The 21876-nt window shown below is 45.7% G+C and overlaps 1 pseudogene; it reads left to right on the forward strand.

Annotated features, from left to right (window-relative positions):
* Nucleotides 1-6819: 6819 nt before the first annotated feature.
* LOC143775075 (piwi-like protein 1) lies at nucleotides 6820-11589 on the forward strand (annotated as a pseudogene).
* Nucleotides 11590-21876: the final 10287 nt, after the last annotated feature.

Consider the following 21876-nt stretch of genomic DNA (forward strand, 5'->3'; position numbering starts at 1 on the left):
GTGCTCCGGATTGCGGATCCTGAAGCCTACAGTAAAGAGGTAAAGAGACTGCAACCCTGTGACTTCGTTATTTCATCGCACCACGCACCACAACCTTTAATTGGACGCCACTTAGCAGGGTCACAGACCGGGTCAGGCCACCGTGACAACCCCAAGACCGAGACAGGGAGGCCTGGTACCGAGTACCCCGCGGCCCTGCGTCTGGGGGCGCTCCAAGGACACTGTTTGTAGTCACCTCGCAGCTCCAAAATGGCTACCACAAACAGGGTTGGCTAAGGCTTCTCCATTTTTCAGAACCCAGGGGTTGCTCTGGCCTCCATCTTTTAACCCTTGTACAGGGAGTGCTTGTAAATGGTCTCTGGGCTAGGCCCATGGAGTCAACGTATGGTTGGTGGCACAAGCTGGCAAGAAGGATAGTCAGGTAGCTGGGAAAGAACTAGGAGGTTCGGAGGTACAAAATCATTAGGCAGAGAACAGAATAAATCAGGAAACAACAAATGCAAAAAACACAGTTAAAGCCAGATAGCACAAACTTTGACTGATAATAGGAACTGATAGTCACAGGTTTATATAGTGAGCAACCCTACATAGTGCTGACAATATGAAGAAACCCAAACTCGAAAGATTAGTTCCATAGCTTCTGGACTAGCCAGAGACACAAATCCAAGAAAAAATAGGGCTAATGAACAGTCACTCGACGAGTGAAGAAGGATTATATGAGACGGACAACCACTGGGATGTCACACTTTCTTTTCTTTTCTTGTCACATTACTCCAAATTTCACAACTTGATTAATCAGACAAAAACATTTGGAATCACTAAACCAGAAAATAATAAAAACAAAAAACAGGTGAGCACATATTAAATGAACTTAAAAAAACCACACAAATAAAATAATTAATTTGGCGCAAACATAAAAAGGCACAAAACTAGACAAAAAACATTTATATATATATTAATATTTATTTTGCTAATATTATTCTGACATGAGTAAAAGTTTTCTAATTAACCCTTGTTGAACTTTATACTTAACTTTTAATCTACACTTGAGCACATAAAAAATTGTAGATGTATTTCAAATTATTTGTATGTTTGTAGGTTTTCCTATGTTTAAATAGGTTTCCTATGACACTCTAAAAGCATACTAATAGGCTGATTGGCCTACTGCAAAATTACCCCTTGTGTATGTGTGAGATAATATTAGATAAGATCTTCATGGCGCATTAGTTTATTAGTTTATTAAAGAGAACCTGTCACCAGGTTTTTCCCATAGAACCTACGGCCATCAATTTTCAACCACATATGACAGAATTCTAAAGATGCCGTACATATGACTCCAATTCACTCTGAAAGGAAAAAACAAGACCTTTCATTATACTCACCTACGGGTGATCCGGTCTGATGGGCGTCACTGTTCTTCATCTGACACCTCCTCCTCCTTTTTGCTTCCTGTGGTTGACGTGTTCAACATCATCCACACGGTGTCCTCCATCGCGCCTTTGCAAAGCATTATAATGGACATGCATCAACACTCTTTTGCTTTTCCTGGCACATGCACATAGCAGTACTTTACTCTTTCCTGGGCAGGGCAGAAAAGACTGTGCCTGTACAGAAGCACAAAGGGCGACACTGTGAATTTGACGTAGAATGCGTCATTCACATGAAGCAGAAAAGAAGGACGGCATCATAAGAAGAGAGGAGTAGTTGGATGAGGCATAGCAACGCACATCGGACTGGACCATGCTGCAAGAGAGTATTTTAAAAGGTCTTTTTTTTTACTTGTACGGGGTATTTAGGTTATTTAACATCATTATGCAATGCTGTCACATGGGGCTGAAAAGTGGTAGTCGTAGGTTATATTGGAAAAACCTGGTGACAGCTTCCCTTTATGGGTCAATTCTGCTGAATATAGTAGCATTGTATAATTGCATAATTACAGAAATAAAGAATGGGGCAATTGCTATTTATGTAAGAATGCTTCAAATATTCATCCAGTATATTTACCCCTACTTATTGCATTCACCATCACATTACAAGCATGGCCAAGGAATAGTTCAACAATTATTTGATTCAAATGTGTAATCTGTGATGCAATCAGACAATAAAATGTAAAGGACATTTTTTAATTAAATTCTCTCAATAACTGAAATACCGTAGATTCTGACAGTGACAGATATTCTGATAGCGGGGCTTTTGATGATTCAGTACATCTCCACCAGATTGTTTTACTTACCATAATAGGTATTTGGGGAACTGACTCCTGATACTATAGCATCAGGCTTTATTAAAATTTTAGTGCACCAGCGTGATTATGAAGGATAACTTAGGAAGAGTTTTTTAGCCCTCATGTTAGGCTTTAATGACCTCAATTTATGTATTAGTGAATTTTTACAATTTATTTATTTCCACAGAGGTTACAGAATATGCACCATGAAATGCTGGTCATAAAGTCATTTAGTAATCATAAACAATTAATAAGAAACTCTCATGTGCCTTTTTGAGATCAGTTAACTGACATAGAAGGTCAACAGAATAAGCTTCCATATGGTTACAAATTAACATGTCCATTCATGGGGTCTGTACTCCAGACCAGTATCCTTTCACTCTGCTAAACATTCTTCTAGCAATTTCCACTGACGTCAGTAGCAGTGCTAGTATCTTGAAGTCCTTTGGCATACATGGAATTGCAAAGTGTTGTGTTGGAGCAGGAAGAATTATTTACAGTATGTCTGATTGTAAACTGATAATAGTAGTGCTGAAGTTTAAAGATGCAGAATATATATAGATCAGTTACCACTTATACATAATTATAATTTATAGCCTTATAGCCAGGGCTGTATTTAGAGTTTCTGCTGCCCTAGGCACTTTTCGTGCTGCCTCCCCCATTGGTGAGTATGACTAATGCAGACACTGTCAGCAGTGACTTGGGCTACTTTCACATCAGTGATTTTTGCCATTCACGGCAGATCCAACAGTTTTTCCTCATCTGTCGTGTAACAGATCACTCACGGCAACACTGCGTTCGGCCTCATTCATTCCCTATGGGACTTGCGGACATGTGCAGCACTTGCGGTTCTTGCAACAGCAGAAAAAAAACGCTGCTAGCAGTGTTTTTTGTCTCACCGCAAGTGCTGCACATGTCCGCAAGTAGCCATCACTACCTGTCCCTGCACCTTCCTAGCTCATCCCTAACCATCCCTCCCTGACCTAAAACTACACTATAAAGCTTTAGAAAAACAGTTACCTGACATATTCCTATGATAATGAGGGCTCCTGGCTAGGGCATAAATGCATTGTTTTCCCAGCTTCAGGAAGACGGCCGCCATAGGCGGCGCATGCGCAGACTGAGATCGCTCTGGACCAAGATCACAATCTCCGCATGCGCCGCCTCCATTGGCACACAGCTTCAGAAATATGGCCGCCAGGAAAGCAATGCACTTCACTTAGCTCACCGCCAACATCAAGCCCGCAGCATTGCACCGCTGGGACACCCCCTCCTCCCATTCAGGGCCCACTGCATTGTCCCACTTCTGCCACTGCAGACTTCCAGAGGAAGGGACTCGGCCTCATGTGATCTTACTTACAAGACAGACCATTACTACAGGCAAGATATGTTATTACAGGACGGGGGATGCGATTACTGGACTGGAAATGTTAATACAGGACAGGGGACGTTATTACAAAGGCGGGGACATGTATATGTATCACAGATACTGCACAGGGGGCACAGTATACACAGATATAAGTATACACCACACAGTGCTCCATACTGTATAATCGCCACACAGTGCTCCATACTGTATAATGGCCGCACATAATGCTCTGCTCCGTACACACACACACACATGTGGCTCCGCACACATGCTGGTCCGCTCCGTACACCTCATACACACCCGGCTCGGCTCCACGCGCTTCGTACACACCCGGCTCCGCTCCTTGCCCTTCGTTCACACCCGGGGCTCCGCTCAGTGCACCTCGCACACACCCAGCTCCGCTCAGTGCACCTCGCACACACCCGGCTCCGCTCAGTGCACCTCGCACACACCCAGCTCCGCTCAGTGCACCTCGCACACACCCGGCTCCGCTCAGTGCACCTCGCGCACACCCGACTCCGCTCCGTGCACCTCGCACACACCCGGCTCCGCTCCGTACACCTTGCACACACACCCGGCTCCGCTCCGTACACACACACACGTGGCTTTGCTCTGTACACTTCGCACACAGGCCGGTCTGCTCTGTACACCTCGTACACACCCGGCTGAGTTCCATACACCTCCTACGTACATACACACACACGACTCCGCTTCGCACCCACGCGGCTCCACTCCTTACACCTCGCACACATGCCAGTCATCTCCGTACAGCTTGTAAACACCCGGCTCCGCTCCGCACACCTCGTACACATGCGGCTCTGCTCCATCCACACTGTAAACCCCTCCTTATCCCACACATAAACTTACCCTTATCCATCACCATGGCACCCAGCACAGCAGAGTCCTGCATACCCTGAGGCCCCTTATCATATGACCCCCTGACTCCTCCCCTCCTGTAACCTCATCAAAGGTCCTGTGCGAACAGTGCAGCCATATATGTTATGTGCAGTGCACGGCTCTGTGGGTGGAGGGATGTGGATCCGCTGAATCCGGGACTGTCGAGAGGTGTGTGCTGCCAGCTGGCATGACTGCCGCACTGCAGGCCGAGGCCTCGCTCTGGCCCAGTGTTTTCCACTTACCTTTCCAAGATGCTTTTTTTTTTCCTACCTTTTCTGCTTGGCTGTCACTGTCAGATCCCAGGACCTCCCTAGCCGGCTATGATCTGGACCGGGGGCGCTGTGCCGCTCTGGATCTCCTCCTTCCAGCCAGGTGAGTTTAGCACACACTGACTGCACACAGTGTGGGCGTCTGCAGTGCAGGGATGCGGCTGCCGGCACCCGGACTTTAACCCAGCAAATGACCTGAACCTGCTGCTGGGGGACTGGCCCGGGGGCATATGCACCCTGCCCGCCCCTGGTGGGATCATCTGAGACACCAACAGCAGCCAGAAGACAGAGGCGGGGGGGCCGGCAGAGTCACACACAGGACTGTCAGGCAGAAATTGAACTTGGCGCTTCAGCGAGGAGGGGGGCGGGCCTGTGGTGTGACCTGTTTCCGCTTCCGGACCCCTGTGCAGTACATGTGACAGGACTGGATACGAGACTCCAGCAGCAGCCAGAAGACTGAGGTGGGCGGGGAGAAGGATGGAGGGCGGGCGGGAAGGAGGCGGGCGGGCAGGAAGGAGGAGGAGGGAGGGCAGGCGGACCCGGACTTTAAAAAATAAATAAATAATAAAAAAAATCTTGCCGTGCTCAGGTGCCGCCCCCCACATCCTGCCACCCTAGGCATGTGCCCTCAAGTGCCTAGTGGCAAATACGGCCCTGCTTATAGCTATATTACCATATATACTCGTGTATAAGCTGAGTTTTTCAGCACATTTTTTGTGAGGTAGGGGGGGCGGCGGAGCAGCGGGTGCCAGGATCCGGTACACACATCATACTCACCTACCTGCGTGCCCTCGGTGCTGGAGCTACATCTCGTTCTGGCCGCCAGCGGCCCATCGCCTGCCGCTTCTCCTGTGCTCAGTGGTCACATGGTACCGCTCTCTAAGGTGATGAATATGGACTCCTCTCCACTCCCATAGGGGTGGAGTGCATATTCATCATCTTAATGAGCGGGGCCACGTGACCCCTGAGCACAGGAAGAGCTGCAGGAAAGTGCTGGCGGCCGGAGCGAGATGCAGGTATGCGAGTATGATGTTTTGCTTTTTTTTTCAATAGGAAACATGCACACATGGATAGGGAATAAGGAGGCATGCATACAGGGATGGAACTGGGAGGCATGCATACAGGAACAGAATAGGGAGGCATTCATACCAGGACAGGGAAGGAGAATGCATGCATACAGAGACTGAATGGGGGAGGCATGCATACAGGGAAGGAACAGGGGAAGCATGCAGAGAGGGGCAGGGACAGGGAGGCATTCATATCAGGACAGGGAAGAGGAGGGAATGCATACAATGACAGGAACAGGGGAGGAATGCATACAGGGAGGGGAGGCACTCATACCAGGACAGGGAAGGAGGAGCCATGCATAGCAGGACAGGGATGAGGGGACAATGCATACCTGGCTTATACTCGAGTAAATAAGCTTACCCTGTTTTCCGTGGCAAAAGTAGGTACCTCGGCTTATACTCGGGTCGGCTTATACTCGAGTATGTATAAATATACAGCTCTGGCAAAAATTAAGAGACCACTGCAAAATTTTCAGTTGGTCTGATTTTTCTCTTTATAAGTATATTTTTGAGTCAAATGTAAATTGCTCTTTTATTCTATAAACTACTGACAACACGTTTTTGAATTTCCAAGCACTAAATTTTGTATTTATTTTCAGAATATGAGAAATGGTCAAAATAACTAAAAAATGTATTTAACTCCTCTGATGCAGCTGTCAGTAGTGACAACGGCACAGAGGAGCATCGCTTCCAATAGGACAAAGCGATGTGATCACGTTGTCTGATGGTATTATTGAGACCTCTGGCCACGAGTTGGCCGAGGGGTCCTTTCGGGTCCTGCAGGGAAGGTGGCTGGTGAGCACCTGATGAGAGCAGGTGCTGACATGCCTCCCTCCTTCCCTGCCTGTCAGATTGCTGATCTGATACTCTGCAGTGCAGAGTGTCAGATCAGCGATCTGATATTATACATTAATATTCCATACTGGGATAATGTAAAAAAAGAGAAAAAATATTACAAAGTGGAAAAACATTTTTTTTTAAAATCCGTAAATAATGAGAGGTCCGCCGGCAGCGGCAGCAGAGATACCATCGCCCGAGGTTCTGCAGGTGTCAGCCGGACTTGCAGAAGTGTCTATCGGGGAATGGGGTGGCCGTAGGCGTGACTTCCATGACATCGGGGTGAACACCCGGCAGACTATCGAGCACATCCAAAAATTGAAAGCTGGTACATCTGGAACCAAGATTGCTCTTGTGACCAACCACATCGAGCTGGTGTCCCAACCACAGTGGGCCCTGTACCAGTATCACATTGACTTCAACCCCACCATGGAGTCCAAGCGCTTGCAGTATGGCCTTCTGTACCAGCATGAAGAAACCATAGGGAAGGCACGGGCATTTGATGGAACCGTGTTGTTTTTCCAAAAAGACTGAATAAGGTCACCGAGGTGTTCAGCCAAACTCGAAATAGAGAGAACTTGCGGATAACAATCACCCTGACCAACAATCTTCCACCGACCTCGCCCACCTGCTTCCATTTCTATAATATCATTTTCCGAAGACTCCTGAAGATAATGGATATGAATCAGATAGGAAGCAACTATTACAACCCGAGTGACATCACCGAAGTCATAGCCCACCCACTCACCATCTGCCTGGGGTTTTCCACCTCCATCCTCCAGTACGAGTCCAGCATCATGTTGAGCATTGATGTCAGCCATAAAGTCCTCAGGAATGAGACTGTGCATGACATCATGAGCAGCCTCTGCTCCTTGTGTGGCCCTCAGAGGTTCCAGGACAAGGAGCTGATCGGACAGATCGTCCTCACCAAGTACAATACTAAAACCTACCATATAGAGATCGCTTGGAAGATGAATGCTGCGTCCACCTTCAAGAAGGCAGACTGAAGCGAGATCAGCTTTGTGGACTTCTATAAGAACCAATACAATGAACAAGTGAAAGACATGAGCCATCCCCCGGAGGCCCAAGCCGGGAGCCACAGATGGAGCCATCGTACTGGTGCCAGAGTTATGTAACCTAACAGGTCTGACCGACAGAATGAGAAATTACTTAAACGTCATGAAAAACCTGGCCGTTAACAACAGCTTATCACCAGAACAGAGGGAGTGTCAAGTTGGGAAGTTCATGAACTACATACACAAGGATGAGAGCGTTCAGAAAGAGCTATGTGACTGGGGCTGAATTTCGATACCAAACTTCTACAGTTCAAAGGGAGAATCGCACCTCCAGAAAAAATCCTGCAAAAAGCCAAAGACAAATCAGTTTGCTGATTGGTTGCGAGAGCTGAGGGGTCTCGTCCTGATCAGTCCCTAGATATGAATAATTGGCTGCTCTTTTACATCCGGACAAATTAGGACGTGGCGAATGCTCTTCTGCAGAATATGTTCAAGATCACACAGCAAATGCGCATCAAGATGAGCAGGGCGGTGTTGGTTGAAGTCGAGAACACGGTGGGAGGATATTTACAGACGTTCCAGCAGAACATTATGGACCACACTGAGATGGTCCTCTGCATCCTGTCCAGCATTAATAAGATGAAGTATGACACCATCAAGAAGCACCTATGCATGGACTTCCCCATCCCCAGTCAGTGTGTCATCGCCAGGACCTTGAGCAAACCCCAGACTGTCCTCTCCATCTGCACCAAAATCGCCTTACAGATGAACTGCAAGTTAGGAAGAGAGCTGTGGACCGTGGAGATTCCCTCACGTTGGTGCTACGGGTATCGGATGCACGCCTTCTGTCTGTGGCTACCACACTGCTTCTTCCTGCCTGTTTGGGTGATATGCCTCCTGTCATCAACCACCTTGTCTTCCACATCCGCACCCTGCTCCTCCTCCTGACTTTCTGGCAATTGTGTCTCATCATTGTCCACCTTTTGTGACACTTTCCCACCATCGCCTTTGTGTGACCTTGGCTGTTCAAAGCTTTGAACATCGCTACATGTGATCTAATATGGCCCCATTTCAAGTTGACAGCCGAGAGTCCGGAATCTTGAAAGAGAAAACTGAACAGCTCTTCGGAATGTCCAAGTGTGGGATCAGTTATCTCAGGGCACTCGGAATGGTGGGAGGAAGGAGGATCAGGGTGAGGAATATTCGGTCCACACTCACGGCTACTCAGACTTAACCATTTGGAACATATGGTGGTGGTGGCTAAGTGACTGGAAGTATTATCCACTATCCAACCAACAACCGTTTCACACTGCTCTGGCTTTAATAGTGGTGTGCTGCGGTCCCCTAGAAACTGGGACAGGAAGGTCGAGCGAGAAGATGTGGGTCTTTGTTGTGGCCCACTTTCAGCTTGGCCACGGCCTCGTTCTCTGCATGCTCCATCACATCCACTTTCCCATCCCTTGTCCATTTTAAATGGACTACTGAACTATTTCAAAAGCTCAAGACAAATGTATTTATTTGGAGAAAAATTATATGCGATCAGTATGCCTGCTAAGCTACGATTTTTCCACCCCAGATAAACCAGTCCTCAGCCTGACATAACAGACTGTATAATTCTTGGGGGGGTTTTGGCTGATTTCTTGAAAACAAATAAAAATGAGTTGAACAAGGCTAGCAGACAGAACTATGCAACTTATGCCTGCGAAGGTATGATTTTTCCACAACAGATTTACCAAGCCTCAGCCTGACCTAACAGACTATATAATTTTTTTTTTGCTTTTTACGAAAAAAAAAATAAAATGGAGTTGAACAAGGCTAGCAGACAGAACTATGCAACTTATGCCTGCAAAGCTGTGATTATTTCCACCACAGATACACCAGGCCTCAGCCTGACCTAACAGACTGTATAAATTTTTTTGGGTTTTTGTTGATTTTTTGAAAAAATAAAAAAATAGTAGAACAAGGCTAGCACATAGAACTATGCTACGTATGCCTGCAAAGCTACGATTTTTCCACCACAGATACACCAGGCCTCAGCCTGACCTAACAGACTGCATAATTTTTTTTTTGTTTCTTACTGATTTTTTGAAAAAAATAAAAGTGAGTTGAACAAGGCTAGCAGACAAAACTATGCAACTTATGCCTTCGAAGCTACAATTTTTCTACCACTGATACACCAGCCGTCAGCCTGAGATAACAGACTGATCTAAATGTGGTCTTGATTTTTTTGGGCACAACTAAATTGTGTCAACAAGTTGGCTATGACAAAAAAAAAATTTTTTAGCTCAGTCCCAGGACTGCCGAAAAGAAGACTCTAACACCAGATGGGGTTCAAGCCATGGCTTAAACCCCATCTGGTGTTAGAGTCTTCCTTTCGGCGCTCCTGGGACTGAGCTTTATATTATCCTTTATTGTATCCTCCATCGGAGGCATTTGGCTGGAGCTGCGGAGACTCTGCATCTTTTTCCCTACCTTGGGGATACTCATTCAGCTCTCTGAAACAAACCGCCCAGCACTTACTTTCACAAAAAAAAATTTGGAGCACTCACATCTGATGCCTGGGACAAAAAAAAATTTAGATTTGCACGCTGTTCGATTAGAATGACCTGGCTGTAGTCTGCAGTGTGACTGTAATGTGCTGCTGCAGTGCAGTATAGTGCAACCTCCACCAGGGGGAGCTGGTGAGGGAAGAGGGGTTGTACACACAGCATAGCAACACTGAAGAGCAGCACAGGTGCCACAGGTAACGAAAGAGAAGTCAGACAAGCCAAGGTCATACACATAGAGGTCAGCGCAGTACACAGGGGCAGTCAGAAGAATAGTTAGGGACAAGCAAGAAATCAGAGCCTATCGGGAATGTGGTAACCAAAACGTGAGACGTATGATGAAGTCCGGGTACAAGCCAGAGTCGAAGCCAGTCTGGGAGCGTTTTATCAGAGACGGAAAACAAGGGGCGAAGTCCAGAGATCAGATCGAGTCATACACGGGTACAGGCAGTCAGAGGCACAAGGATCACTAATAGAAGTAGACAGGTCAGGGGCTCAAGCCGAGGAGCATGAACTATAGCTGACACTGGCGCACAGGCTGCAGAGGACTGAAATAGCCCAGCCAGCTTCAAAGCGAGGCAGAAGGGATTAACTCTCGCATGACCAGTCCAGAGACAAGCGGAGGACTCCACGTCAGGACTTCAGCACAGTACATGTCAGCGTTCTAAGTCTACATAGCGTGCCTATACACTATCTGCGCAGCACCAGACGCAGATCAAGCTGTGCCCTGCATGACACCGTTGTCACGTTAATCAACCATTCTATTACTAGTACGTAACTGATGAAGGTCCGGATAAAGGACCGAAACGTTTTTTGGCTATTACGATTAAATATTCACGAGCATTAAGTTGAGTGCCAGGTTCTTTTCTTTGAAGTGTCACTTGGTGTGGGAACCTACCTGGGCACCATCAATAGTAGTACACACGCCTCTATCTTTCACAGTCCAGAGACAAGGCAGCTGAAAACAAACTCAGGACTGAATCATGACAGTACCCCTCTCTCAATGGGGGGCCACCGGACCCCCAGGCTTCCCTGGATAATGAACGTGAAAGGCCCGGACCAACCGATCTGCATGGACCGAACACGCCGGCACACGCGACCGGTCCTCAGTACTGTAACCTTTCCAATGGACCAAGTACTGCAGTGAACGGTGGAGCATATGAGAATCCACCACCCGTTCCACCTCACACTCTGTCTGGCCATCTACCACAACAGGCGGCCGATGCGTGAGAGACTTACCTGAGGAAGGCACCGATGGCTTCAGAAGCGCCTTATGGAATACATTGGGGATCCGCCACGATGGAGGCAAGCGCAGAGGAAGGCGACAGGATGAACCACCTCCAAAATTTCATAAGGGTCAATAAACTTGGGACCCAATTTAGCAGAGGGAATCCTCAATCTAATATTCTTAGTGCATAACCATACCTTATCCCCCAGCTGGTAAGCCGGCCCCACAGAATGTTGTTTATGGGCATAAAATGTACACTTGCCCTGAGCCTCCCCAATGTTTCTCTGAACCTCACTCCAGATCTCCCCCAACCGCAGAAAGGCCGAATTAGCCCCTGGACACCCCAAATCCAGCCATGAAAACTCTCCAAAGTGACGGTGAAACCCATAGTTGCAGAAGAATGGGGAAGTACCAGTGGACTGATTTACACAATTATTGAATGCAAATTCCGCCATGGGTACCTTGGATCATGTCTGTATGTAGCAGGACATCGCACTATCTGCCCCAAAGACTGATTAGTCCTTTCAGTCTGACCGTTGGTCTCGGTATGGTAGGCCGATGAAAAGGAAAAACTGATGCCCAGCCTTTTACAAAAGGCCCTCCAAAATTTTGCCACAAATTGCACCCCTCTATCAGACACAACACTGACAGGCACACCATGCAATCGGACCACATGCTCAATAAATAGTTTTGATAGAGTCTCAGCATTAGGGAGGCCTGCCAAAGGTATAAAATACGCCTGCTTACTGAACCTACCAACAACTACCCAGTTCATGGTTTTGCTATTAGAGGGGGAAAATCAATCATAAAATCCATGGACAGATGAGTCCACGGTCTATCTGGAATTGGCAGTGGCACCAATTCCCCGGCTGACCGGTTACGGGAGGTTTTAGCGCCAGCACAAATTTCACAGGAAGACACAAACCCAATAACGTCAGAAGCCAACGAAGGCCACCAAAACAGCCTAGTGATGGATTTATGCGTGGCTGAGATTCCAGGATGCCCACTAAGATTCGAGTCATGGAACTCTTGAAGCACCCTTAACCGATACTGGACAGGTACTAAGAGCTTATTTTCGGGTACAGACGAAGGAGCAAGAGATTGGGCCTCACAAATCTCTTGTTCCAATGCCGAGGACACTGCAGCCACTACCACTCCGAGCTGAAGAATGGAGGAAGGAGGTTCAGAAGGTGAAACTGGATCCAGGCTGTGAGATAAAGCATCAGCCTTCACATTCTTGGACCCTGGTCTGAAAGCAAAGAAAACTGAAAAAAAAGTGACCACCTAGCCTGTCTCAGGGTCAAACGTTTGGCAGATTCAACGCAAGACAGATTCTTGTGATCCGTAATGACAGTGATATGATGGGCAGCCCCCTCTAAAAAATGCCTCCATTCTTCAAATGCCAATTTAATGGCCAACAGCTCCTGGTTATTCACATCATAACTCCTCTCAGCAGAGGAAAATTGTCTCAAAATGAAGGCAAAAGGTCTTAGGTTGGTCAACGTGGTGGGCCGTAGGGACAGCACAGCCCCCACTCCCACCTCCAAGGCATCCACCTCTATGATAAATGGTTTAGACAAATCAGGTTGAACCAGTACAGGAGCAGTCATGAAACAGTTCTTCAAACAAGAAAATGCCACAAAAGATGGAGCTGACCAGTTTTTGAGATCAGCTGCCTTACGAGTTAAATCCGTGAGGGGTTTGACCACCTGAGAAAACCCCTTAATGAATTTTCTATAATAATAGGTGAAACCCAGAAAATGCTGAAGACCCTTGAGATCTTTGGGTTGCACCCAATCCACAATAGCTTGTACCTTCCTAGGGTCCATACGAAACCCCTTAGTGGACAAAATGACCCCTAGAAAGGACAGTTCCTGAGCAAAAAATGAACACCTCCGGTTTAGCAAATAGTGAGCTCTCCCTAAGCCTCAGAAGAACTGCATGGTGGTGGTCCATGTGACTCTGTTTGTCAGAAGAATATATGACGATGTCAATGTCATCCAAATAAATTGCCATGAAACGCCCAATAAAATCTGAGAAAACATGATTCGTGAAATTCTGAAATACTGCTGGCGCATTAGTCAGGCCAAAGGGCAAAACCATATTCTCAAACAAACCTCCAGAGGTGAGAAAAGCAGTTTTCCACTCATCACCCTCCCGCATACGGATGAGATTGTATGCCCCCTGAGGTCCAACTTAGAGAACCACCTGGCCCCCGACAATTGATTGTACAAGTCGGGTATCAGTGAAAGGGGATAAGTATTTCTTATAGTGATTTTAATAAGTTCTCGAAAACCGAGGCATGGGCATAAATCACCATCCTTTTTCTTCATGAAAAGAACCCCACAGCCACGGGAGAGACAGATGGCCGAATGTGCCCTTTGCGGAGGCTATCGGAGACATACACCTTCATAGCGGCCCGCTCAGTGGCGGAGAGATTTTGCAGACGGGCTTTGGGCAATTTGGCACCGGGAACAAGATCAACAGCACAATCGAATGGGCAGTGTGGTGGCAGAACCTCAGCCTCCTTTTTGGAAAACACATCATCAAAGTCCTTCAGGTACTCCGGAATACCATCCAGACACAGATACAGTAACAAGACATCTCTTAGAACAATTGGGACCCCATTTAACAATGTCCCGAGATTCCCAGCTTATCACAGGATTATGTAATTGCAACCAGGGGAACCCCAACACCAGTCCCTCAAGCAGATTGTCCATAACGAAACATGAAATACGTTTCTGGTGCAAGGAACTCACTTTAAGGAGAAACTCCTCTGAAACCATTTTGATGAAATTCTTAGCCAGTGGTGTTTTGTCAATGGCAACAACATGAATAGGAGTCTAAAGCCTAACTGTCCCTAACTTACACCTGGACACGAAGTCAGAGTTAATAAAGTTCATGGATGACCCGCAATCCACGAAGGCAGAAGTGGACACGGAGCCACTCCCACAACAAAGTTCCACTTCCAACATTTCAAAAATGCAAAAAAAGGTACCTGAGAGTCAGGGTGACTACCACAACAATCACTCAGACTCAGCCGCTTGTTAGTTGATGGACAGGAGGAGTAGTCTTTTTTTCCAATGTCCAGGATCTCCGCAGTAGAAACACAATTTTGCTTCAAGCCGTCATCTCCTCTCCTTCTCCTTGAGATTGGCAGCTCCCACCTCCACAGTTTCAGATGGGAGTTAAACAGCAGGACCAGCAGAGAACAATGGAACTTCCCGCTGTGCAGTACCTCTCTCCCACAGCTTTCGATCCATGCAGATAGTCTGAGTCATAGCTTCCTCTAATGAGCTGGGAGGTGGATGGAGAGCCAGCACGTCCTTCAGGTAATCCTCCAGTCCACACCTGAACAGACATCTCAGCGCAGAATCATCCCAGGACACCTCAGTGGACGATCGATGGAACTCGGAGCTATACCACTCGGCTGAACTCTTCTCCTCAACCAGACCCATAGTAGTTTCCTCTGCCAACCTGACATGGTCCGGTTCATCATAGATAAGTCCTAGGGCCTCTACAGGCATCCGTTCAGGAGCAGTGAGGGGAAGCGAGAAAGCCCAAGAATGGGGACCCTCCCTAAGTAAGGAGATAATAATCCCTACCCACTGAGTCTCATTTCCAGACGATCGAGGTCCAAGGGAAAACAATAATTTACAACTCTCCCTGAACATACGAAATTTATCTTTTTTGCCAGAAAAGGTGTCAGGAAGCTTAACCAAGGGTTCGGCAGAGTGAAAAATAACATCTACTGACTCACCAGGTTGAGTAACAGCATGGGGAGGTGGTTCCCTGCATGGTCTTAACAGTCTCCGTCAGTTTTTTTTGGAAGTGAGTATGAGACGTGACAAGGGCCCAATGTTCCACTGAAAAATCCCGCACCATCTATGTCGAACTGGACACTTGATCTGCCAGATTACAAAGTGGATCTATGACCAGAAAAATAACAATGCAAAAATCCCCTTTAAATGTGAGGTCAGCTATAATGTAATGTGCTGCTGCAGTGCAGTATAGTGCAACCTCCACCAGGGAGTGCTGGTGAGGGAAGAGAGGTTGTACACACAACGTATCAACACTGAACAGCAGCACAGGTGCCATAGGTAACAAAAGAGAAGTCAGACAAGCGAAGGTCATACACAGAGAGGTTAATGCAGTACACTGGGGCAGTCAGAAGAATAGTAAGGGACAAACAAGAAATCAGAGCCTACCAGGAATGTGGTAACCAAAACATGAGATGTAAGAAGAAGTCAGGGTACAAGCCAGAGTCAAAGCCAGTCGGGCAGCATGGTATCAGAGACGGAAAACAAGGGGCGAAGTCCAGAGATCAGATCAAGTCATACACGGGTACAGGCAGTCAGAGGCACAAGGACCACTAATACAAGTATAAAGGTCAGGGGCTCAAGCCGGGGAGCATGAATTATAGCGGACACTGGCCCACAGGCTGCAGAGGACAGAAATAGCCCAGCCAGCTTCAAAGCGAGGCAGAAGGGATTAACTCTTGCATGACCAGTCCAGAGACAAGGCAGCTGAAAACAAACTCAGGACTGGATCATGACAGTGCCCAAGCAAATAAATGTAGAAATATGGGGGCTATGGATTGCTTTAGAATAAAAGAAGCAGGTATAAGGTGAAGAAAAAAAAATTGCCACAGATAACTGCAGCTAGGTATATATTAAGCAGCCGACAGTAATGGAGCTTTTGGAGGTATGCAGTGAGAGCTATGTACTCACATACAGTGCCTGCAGGCCTTGCACTGATGTGGATATGTGCACATAGACTCCCCTGCCTACCTAGCGCTGCAATCTCTCGACCCTCGAATTATCCCTAAAAAGGACTGTTGGTTTCTCAAGAGTTGTGGACTGAACACTACCAGACCCACACTAACTATTAAAAGAATGATTCTGACCCTATCTCAGCAGCAGCTCTCCCTACACTCGCTAAGTCTAGAGCAGAATGCGGCAAGCAATGCGGCGCAAGGTCTCTTATAGACCTGATGACGCTGTGCGGCCAGCCAATCACTAATGCCATAACAAAGATGGCTGCGGCACTACTTGTCATTGGCGCTCTAAAGAGCACCAGAATTGCAGGGCAGAGACCCCAGCTCCCAACGAATAATCCTGGAAATACTCAGTGCTCGCCGAGTACACCGAGCATAGTGATACTCTGGCGAGTACCGAGTCGTGGCGAGCACGTTCGCTCATCATTTTTTTTTACCCCATTCCCTGTGTGAAAATGTAAAACTAGGGGCTAACACACATTTTTGTTGGTAAAAATATAAATTATTTTTTCTTCACTGCCCAATGTTATAAACGTTTGTGACACACCTGTGGTGTCAATACAATCACTGCACCCTAGATGAATTCATTGAGAGGTAATTGGTAAAATTTGGTCATTTATGGTCGGTTCTGCTGTTCTGGCACCTCAGGGGCTCTGCCAATGTAACATTGTACCCTAAAGCAAGTGCAGCAAAAATCTGCACTGTAATATGGCGCTACTTCCCTTTTGTGCTTTGTACTGTGCCTCAAAAGTAGTTTTTGATCACATATGGGGTATCAGTGAACTAAGGAGAAATTGCACAACAAACTTAAGGGTCCATTTTCTCCTTTTGCCCTTGTAAAAATATAAAATTTGTAGCTAAAAAAAGATTTTTGTGGGAAAAATGTTTTTTTTTTTTTTATTTTCACGGCTTAACATTATAAACTTCTGTGAAGCACCTGTGGGTTCAAGGTGCTCAATTCAAATCTAGATAAGGTCCCAAAGGGGTCTAGTTTCCAAAATGATGTCATTTGTGGGGGGTTCCACTATTTAGGCACATCAGGGGCTCTTCAAATGCGACATTGTATCCGCTAATTATTCCATCAAATTTTGCATTCAAAAAGTCAAATGATGCTCCTTCCCTTCCAAGCACTCCGCTGTGCACCCAAACAGTAGTATTCCCCCATGTATGGGGTATCAGCGTACTCAATAGAAATTGTACAATTTCTCCTGTTACACTTATGAAAATGCAAAATATGGAGCTAAAAAAGATTTGTTTGGGAAAAATTTGATTTTTTTATTTCCACAGTTTTACGTTATAAACTTTTGTGAAGCACTTGTGGGATCAAGGTGTTCAATACACAGCTAGATAAGTTCCATAAGGGGTCTAGTTTCCAAAATGGTGTCACTTGTTGGGGGTTTCCACTGTTTAGGCACATCAGGGGCTCTCCAAATGCGACATGGCAGCCGCTAATTATTCCAGCATATTTTACATTCAAAAAGTCAAATGGCACTCCTTTCCTTCCATGAGCACTCAGGAGAAAATGCACAACAAACTGTATGGAATAATGTCTCTTGTTATCCTTATGAAAATGTAAAATTTGGAGTTGAAAAAGATTTATTTGGGAAACATTTGATTTTTTTTAATTTTTACGGCTTAACGTTATAAACTTCTGAGAAGCACCTGTTGGTTCAAGGTGCTCAATACACATCTAGATAAGTTCCCTAATTGGTCTAGTTTCCAAAATCATGTCATATGTTGGAGGTTTCCATTGTTTAGGCACATCGGCGGCTCTCCAAACATGACTTGGCGTCTGCTAATTATGCCAGCAAATTTTACATTCAAAAAGTGAAATGGCACTCCTTCCCTTCCGAGCCCTGTCGTGTGCCCAAACAGTAGATTTCCCCCACATATGGGGTATTGACATGCTCAGGAGAAATTGCACAACAAAATGTATGGTCCATTTTCTCATGTAACCATTGAGAAAGTAAAAAAAATAGGTCTAAAGTAACATTTTTGTTAACTAAAAGTGAATGTTTTTTCCTTCCACATTCCAAAACTTCCTGTGAAGCATGTGAAGGGTTAATAAACTTCTTGAATGTGGTTTTGAGTACCTTGAGGGGTGCAGCTTTCAGAATGGTGTCATTTGGGGGTATTTCTATCATATGGGCCCCTCAAAGTCACTTCAAATGTGAGGTGGTCCATAAAAAAATGGTTTTGCAAATTCTGTTGTAAAAATGAGAAATCGTTGGTCAATTTTAACCCTTATAACTTCCTAACAAAATAAATTATTTTTCCAAAATTGTGCTAATGTAAAGTTGACATGTGGGAAATGTTATTTAATAACTATATTGTATAATATGACTCTCTGATTTAAGGGCATAAAAATAAAAATTTGAAATGTTCAAAATTTTCACCAAATTTCCAATTTTTCACAAATAAACGCAAGTCATATCTAAGAAATTTTACCACTTTTACCATAAAGTACAATATGTCACGAGAAAACGATCTCAGAATCACCGCTATCCATTTAATCATTCCAGAGTTATGACCTCATAAGCTGACAGTGGTCAGAGTTGTAAAAATTGGCCTGGTCAGGAAGGTGAAAACAGGCTTTGAGGTGAAGGGGTGAAAGCTGGCTGTCAGTATGTATAATCAGAGCAGTGACTGAACGGGCACAGTCCCTGCCACCATGACTGAAACTGTGTGCTGGCAGGGAGAATAAAGTGCATTTTCTCCCCGCTGCATTTGGATGCATTCAGGCGCCATGCAGATGGATAATGCTATTGCTATTAACCTGCTGTTAACTTGCAGATTAACCCCTTCCCGCCGCGGCCCTTTTTCGTTTTTGTGTTTTAGTTTTTCCCTTCCCTCCTTCCCAGAGCCATAACTTTTATATTTTTCCATCAATATGGCCATGTGAGGGCTTATCTTTTGCGGGATGAGTTGTACTTTTAAACAACTCCATTGGTTTTACCATGTCTTGTACTTGAAAGCGGGAAAAAAATTCCAAGTGCGGTGAAAATTGCAAAAAAAGTGCAATCCCACACTGGTTTTTTGATTGACTTTTTTGCTAGCTTCACAAAATGCTAAAACTCATCTGCCAATATGATTCTACAGGTCATTATGAGTTCATAGACACCTAACATGTCTAGGTTATTATTTAGCTAAGTGGTGAAAAAAAATTCAAAACTTTGCTAACAAAAAAAAAAAATTCATTTTCCGATACCCGTAGCCTCTCCATTTTTCATGATCTGGGGTCAAGTAAGGGCTTATTTTTTGTGTGCCAAGATGAAGTTTTTAAAGATACCACTTTTGTGCAGATACGTTCTTTTAATCGCTCGTTATTGCATTTTAATGCAATGTCGCGGCGACCAAAAAAACTTAATTCTGGCTTTTCAATTTTTTTTCTCGCTACGCCGTTTAGCGATCAGGTTAATGCTTTTTTTATTGATAGATCGGGCGATTCTGAATGCGGCGATACCAAATATGTGTAGGTTTGATTTTTTTTTTATTGTTTTATTTTAGATGGGGCGAAAAGGGGGGTGATTTAAACTTTCATTTTTTCCATATTTTTAAAAACATTTTTTTTTAACTTTTGCCATGCTTCAATAGCCTCCATGGGAGGCTAGAAGCTGGCACCACTCGATCGGCTCAGCTACATAACAGCGATCATCAGATGAAATGCAGGCTTGCTATGAGCGCCGACCACAGGGGGCGCTCACAGCAGGCCAGCATCAGTAACCATAGAGGTCTCAAGGACCTCTATGGTAACCATCCTGATGCATCGCCGACCCCAGATCATGTGACGGGGGTCTGCGATGCGCTCCTTTCCGGCCACGCGGCCGGAAGCGGTACTTAAATGCTGCTGTCAGCGTTTGACAGCGGCATTTAACAGGTTAATAGCGGCGGGTGAATCGCAATTTCACCCGCCGCTATTGCACGCACATGTCAGCTGTACAAAACAGCTGTACAAAACAGCTGACATGTCGCGACTTTGATGTGGGCTCACGCCGGAGCCCACATCAAAGCAGGGGACCCGACATGCACCGTACTAGTACGGCACATGTCAGTTAGGGGTTAACCACATATCTGCAGGTTAAGGGTAAATTCACACAGAGCTCTTTTGCTGCGTTTTTTTGCTGCATTTTTTAATGCTAATTTTCAGCTGCTTTTTACAGTACCAGCAAAGCCTATGAGATTTCAGAAATCTCATGCACACACAATGGGTTTTTGTGTGATCAGTATTTTGTGCTTTGCAGTGATTTTTTTACATAAGGCATGTCACTTCTTTCAGCGTTTTTCCAGCATTTTTCCCCCCATTGACTTGAATGTATGGTGAAAAAATTCTGCAAATATGCAAGGTTGACTTTTTTTGCAGCGTATTTGCAGCAGAAAAGTAAAGGACAGCCGGATGTGACGTCACACTTGGCTCTGCTACATCTAGATTGCAGGCTGCATGATGCGTCCATGCAGCCTGTCATCCAGCAGAGCGGACCCGAACCCCAATCACTTGAATGGGAGGTTTGACATTATCGTGTATGACACGATGTCATATGCATGACAGCGCAGCAAACACTGCTTCTGATCGGTGGGGAAATACTCTCCAGCGGTCAGAGAGCCGCGGTTCCCACGCTGTCAGAAGACAGCAGGAGTGCTCAGCTGTGATCGGAGGTGTAGACTTAACCTCAGATCACTGGTGCCAGCTGAAGGGACTACTGATTCCATCATCTGACACCTACAGCCGCTAATTACAGTGAAAGCAGGAGCGGTGGATGGGAGTTTTCATCTGCCGCTCCTGCGCTATAATTAAATAAACAAAAAAAAACAACATGGGTTCCCCCCTAATTTTGATAACCAGCCAGACAAAACTCACAGCTGGGGGCTGCAACCCCCAGCTGTCAGCTTCAGCAAGGCTAGATATTAAGAATAGAGGGGTCCTCATGCTTTTTTGTTAATTATTTAAATAAATAACTAAAAAACTGGCATACCCCCCCTCATTTTTGACAACCAGCACGGCTAAAGCTCACAGCTGGAGGCTGGTTTTCTCAGGCTGGTAAGGGGCCATTGATATAGGCCCCAGCCTAAAAATAGCAGCCCACAGCTGCCCAAAAAAGGTGCATGTATTAGATGTGCCAATTCTGATGCTTTGCCCAACTCTTCCTATTTGTCCTGTAGTGGTGGCAAGCAGGGTAATAAGGGGTTAATGTCACCTTGCTATTGTAAGAAGACATTAAGACGGCTTAGTAATGGAGAGGCGTCAATAAGACACCTATCCATTACTAATCCAATAGTAAAGGGTTAAATAAACACACACAGTAAGAAAGAAGTCTTTTAATGAAATAAAACACCACACAGTTTTGACCATCTTTTTATTGTTCTGCCATTCCAAAGCAAAGTCATCGATCTTCTGTAGTAAAAATAAAAAGCAAAAGTATACTCCATTATCCGTTGTAGTCCAATATAACGAGTGTCCCACGCAGTATCTGGGGGAGATAAAGCTTACAACCGGGAGTGCTGCTAATGCTCCCAGCTGTAAGCTACTGGTGAATGAATGAGATGGAGTGGGCGCAGGCTCAGTAACTAGCGGTGATGTCACTGAGCCTGTGCTCCCTCACAGCCTGACCTGAAGTAACCTCTGCACTGTGGGAAAATGCCAGTGAAAAG

Source organism: Ranitomeya variabilis, chromosome 5, assembly GCF_051348905.1.
Source record: "Ranitomeya variabilis isolate aRanVar5 chromosome 5, aRanVar5.hap1, whole genome shotgun sequence".
In the NCBI taxonomy this organism is placed as follows: domain Eukaryota; kingdom Metazoa; phylum Chordata; class Amphibia; order Anura; family Dendrobatidae; genus Ranitomeya; species Ranitomeya variabilis.